Consider the following 4,987-nt stretch of genomic DNA (forward strand, 5'->3'; position numbering starts at 1 on the left):
AACATTCTTTTTGTAAAAACATTTGAAGGTCTTAGTACAAGATGTGTGTGTGTGTGTATTTGATACATTGCTTTTCAAATTCAGTTTAATTTGCAGTGCCGCCAGCACTGTTTGTGAGTGTCCATTTCATTGACCCTGATTAGCATGTGTAATTTTATCATTTTTAAAAGCTGATATTTTTAAATAGCATTATTGCATTTTGTGTGTGTGTGTGTGTGTGTGTGAGAGAGAGAGAGAGAGAGAGAGAGAGAGAGCAAGAGAGAGGAATTTGTGACCTGTTCCCATATATTTTTTGAAATTTTAATATTTTCTTATTGTTTTACATGGACCATGTAATATACTAGGAGCTGCATATATATTTCTAGGATTTTTTTCTATTTAGTTTGCTATGAGTTTTTTAAAAAATGTATAAATACTTTTCATTTTCTTGAGATCCTGTCTGTTGGTATCTCAACCCTCCCTTTTTTTCCCTCCCTCATACACCATTCCTACCTTGCAGAGCATATAACATTTATGATTCATTTCAGTATTCTTTTCCATTTTTTAAAGATTTATTTATTTATATTTATTAAGAGAGAGAGAGTGGGGCAGGGAGGGGTCAGAGGGAGAGGAAGAGAATCTCAAGCAGATTCATGCTGAGCATGGAGCCCAATGCAGGGCTCAATCTCACAACACTGAGATCGTGACCTGAGCTGAAACCAAGAGTCAGCTGCTTAACCGACTGAGCCACCCAGGTGCCCCTTCGTTTCCATTGTATTTTTACAGTTAAAACTATTCAATGCCCACTAGTGTCTTCTCATCATAGTTTCCCCAACTATCCCTTTGTTAGAAGAAGTTTGTCCTCGGGTAGTTTTATCAAGAAGGGCTTATGGGAAAAATCATACGAATTCTTCAGTGTTCAAAACTGTGTGTGCCTGCGTGTGTATTTTAATAGTATTATTCTTGAAAGATAGCATGGAAGCGTATAAAATCTTTGGATCATCCTTTACTTTCTTATCTTGTAGATGTTGCTCGACTCTTTTCTGATGTTAAAAATGTCATTGTGAAGACATTTGGAGGCCAACTTCATTTCTTTCCCTTTTAACAAGTGGCTTGACCTTTTTGTCTTACTCCCCAACAAAACTCCTTTTTCAAAAGTCTATCTTTAAGATTCAAAAAATTTACAAAGATGGGTCTTGATGTTGACTGTTTCTGGTCATTTATCTATGGTTCATGGTATATCTTCTTTTAAGGAGACTCAAGTCTTATTCTGTCTGGGACATTTTTTCTTGTATCAAATCTTTAAATATATTAATTTTCCATTGCTCTGATCTTCTCTTGAGGACTCTAATAATACAGATGTCACATCTCCTTTTCCTACATTCTGTAGCTATTATTTTTCTAATGTAAACTTCCTTTTTTCTTATTTTGTTTGTGTTTTCCTCTCTAGTGTCTCTATCTTCTGCCATGTTTTCCACGGTGAGTATTCCTGTGTTCTTTGCAATTTTTTGCTCATTGCTCTTGTAATTTGGATGTTTGTGTTAAAACTCATTTTGTATTAAACTTTTCATTTTGAAATAGTTGTAGATTCATATATAGACTATAATACAATACAATACCATACTATAATACCACACAATACCACACCTAGAATATTAACTTGAATACAATTAAGATATAGGAAGTTTCAAGAGGAAAAAAAGAAACAAGATGAAACCAGAGAGGGAGACAAACTATAAGAGACTCTTAATCTCAGGAAACAAACTGAGGGTTGCTAGAGTGGAGGGGGGTAGGGGCATAGGGTGGCTGGGTGATAGACATTGGGGAGGGTATGTGTTGTGGTGAGCACTGTGTATTGTGTAAGACCGATGAATCACAGACCTGTACCCCTGAAACAAAGAATACATTATAGGTTAATAATAAAAAATATTTTAAAAGAATAAAGTACCTAGGAATAAACTTAAAAAAAAGATATGGGAAGTTTCCATCACCACAAAAAATCCTTCACATTGAACTTTTATAGCCATACTCACTTCATTCTTGACATCTAATCCCCCCTACCAACCTTAACCCTGGCAATCACTAATCTCCTATTGTTCTCTATAATTTTGTCACTTCTAGAATATTACAGAAATGAAATTATACCGTATGTAAACTATTATGATTGGTTTTTCTCAGAGCGAGAAAGAGAGAGTGTGTGCGTGCACATGAACAGGGGGAGGGCCAGAGGGAGAGGGAGGGAGAGAATCTCAACAAGGCTCCACACTGAGTGCAGAGCATTAAGTAGGCTCCACACTGTGTGCAGAGCACAATGCAGGGCTCCATCTCATGACCCTGAGATCATGACCTGAGCTGAAATCAAGAGTCAGATGCTCAACCGACTGAACTACCCATGCACCTCAAGATTGGATTTTTTGACTCAGCTTTATTCTCTGGAGATCCCTGTAAAATGTTGCATGTATCAGTAGTTTCTTCCTCTTTATTGCTGAACCAGATGCAAGGATACAGACTTACTGTAGTTTACTTAATCATCAGCCTGCTAAAGGACATCTGAGGTGTTTCCAGTTTTTGGCTATTAAAACTAAAGGCACTAAGCATTACTTACAATAACTGAGATGTGGAGGCACCCAAGTGTCCATTGATAGATAAATGGATAAGGAAGATGTGGTGTACATATGCAATGGAATATCACACAGGCACAAAAAGGATGAGATCTTGCTATTTACGACAACATGGATGAAACTAGAAGGCATTATACTAAGTGAAATAAGTCAGACAGAGAAAGATAAATACCATATGATTTCACTCACATGTGGAATCTAAAAACAAAACAAATGAATAAACAAACAAAAAGCAGAATCAAACCTATAAATACAGAGAACAAACTGATGGTTGCCAGAGGAAAGGGGGAGTAGAGGAATGGGCAAAATGGGTGAAGGAGAGTGGGAGGTATAGGCTTCCAATTATGGAATGAATAAATCATGGGAATAAAGGATACAGCATAGGGAATATAGTCAGTGGTATTGTAATAGGGTTGTATGATGACAGATGGTGGCTACACTTGTGGTGAGCGTAGCATAACATATAGAGAAATTAAATCACTGTGTTGTACACCTGAAACTAACATAACATTGTGTGTCAACTATACTGAGAGTAAAAAAAAAAAAAAAAAACTAAAGAAAAAAAGCTACTAAAAGCATTTTGTATCCACTTTTCCAGGATAAATGCCCAGGAGTGCAATTGCTGCACCTTATGGTAATTGCATTTTTCGTTTCTTTTTTCTTTCTTTCTTCCTTTCTCTCTCTCTCTCTCTTTCTTTCTTTCTTCCTGCTTTTCATTTCTTTTCCTTTCTTTTTTTAAATTTTTTTAATAATTTTTTATTGTTATGTTAATCACCATACATTACATCATTAGTTTTTGATGTAGTGTTCCATGATTCATTGTTTGTGCATAACACCCAGTGCTCCACGCAGAATGTGCCCTCTTTAATACCCATCACCAGGCTAACCCATCCCCCCACCCCCCTCCCCTCTAGAACCCACAGTTTGTTTTTCAGAGTCCATCGTCTCTAATGGTTCATCTCCCCCTCCAACTTACTCTCCTTCATTCTTCCCCTCCTGCTATCTTCTTCTTTTTTTTTCTTAACATATATTGTATTATTTGTTTCAGAAGTACAGATCTGTGATTCTTCAGTCCTGTACAATTCACAGTGCTCACCATAGCACATACCCTCCCCAATGTCTATCACCCAGCCACCCGATCCCTCCCACCCACCACCACTCCAGCAACCCTCAGTTTGTTTCCTGAGATTAAGAATTGCTCATATCAGTGAGGTCATATGATACATGTCTTTCTCTGATTGACTTATTTCACTCAGCATAACACCTTCCAGTTCCATCCACGTTGTTGCAAATGGCAAGATCTCATTCCTTTTGATGGCTGCATAATATTCCATTGTGTATATATATACCACATCTTCTTTATCCATTCATCTGTCGATGGACATCTTGGCTCTTTCCACAGTTTGGCTATTGTGGACATTGCTGCTATAAACATTGGGGTGCACATATGCCTTCGGATCCCTACATTTGTATCTTTGTGGTAAATACCCAGTAGTGCAATTGCTGGATCATATGGTAGCTCTATTTTCAACTGTTTGAGGAACCTCCATACTGTTTTCCAGTGGGGTTGCACCAGCTTGCATTCCCACCAACAGTGTAGGAGGGTTCCCCTTTCTCCGCATCCCTGCCAACATCTGTCGTTTCCTGACTTGTTAATTTTAGCCATTCTGACGGGTGTGAGGTGATATCTCATTGAAGTTTTGATTTGGATTTCCCTGATGCCGAGCAATGTTGAGCATTTTTCATGTGTCTGTTGGCCATTTGGATGTCTTCTTTGGAAAAATGTCTGTTCATGTCTTCTGCCCATTTCTTCATTGGATTATTTGTTTTTTGGGTGTTGAGTTTGATAAGTTCTTTATAGATTTTGGAGACTAGCCCTTTATCTGATGTCATTGGCAAATATTTTCTGCCATCTGTCGGTTGTCTTTTGGTTTTGTTGACTGTTTCTTTTGCTGTGCAAAAGCTTTTTATCTTGATGAAATCCCAATAGTTCATTTTTGCCCTGGCTTCCCTTGCCTTTGGAGATGTTTCTAGGAAGAAGTTGCTGTGGCTGAGGTGGAAGAGGTTGCTGCCTGTGTTCTCCTTTAGGATTTTGATGGACTCCTGTCTCACGTTTAGGTCTTTCAAACATTTGGAGACTATTTTTGTGTGTGGTGTAAGGAAATGGTCCAGTTTCATTCTTCTGCATGTGGCTGTCCAATTTTCCCAACACCATTTGTTGAAGAGACTGTCTTTTGTCCACTGGACATTCTTTCCTGCTTTGTCAAAGATGAGTTGACCATAGAGTTGAGGGTCCATTTCTGGGCTCTCGATTCTGTTCCATTGATCTGTGTGTCTGTTTTTGTGCCAGTACCATACTGTCTTGATGATGACAGCTTTGTAATAGA

This window comes from Zalophus californianus, chromosome 1 (assembly GCF_009762305.2).
Source record: "Zalophus californianus isolate mZalCal1 chromosome 1, mZalCal1.pri.v2, whole genome shotgun sequence".
NCBI lineage: Eukaryota > Metazoa > Chordata > Mammalia > Carnivora > Otariidae > Zalophus > Zalophus californianus.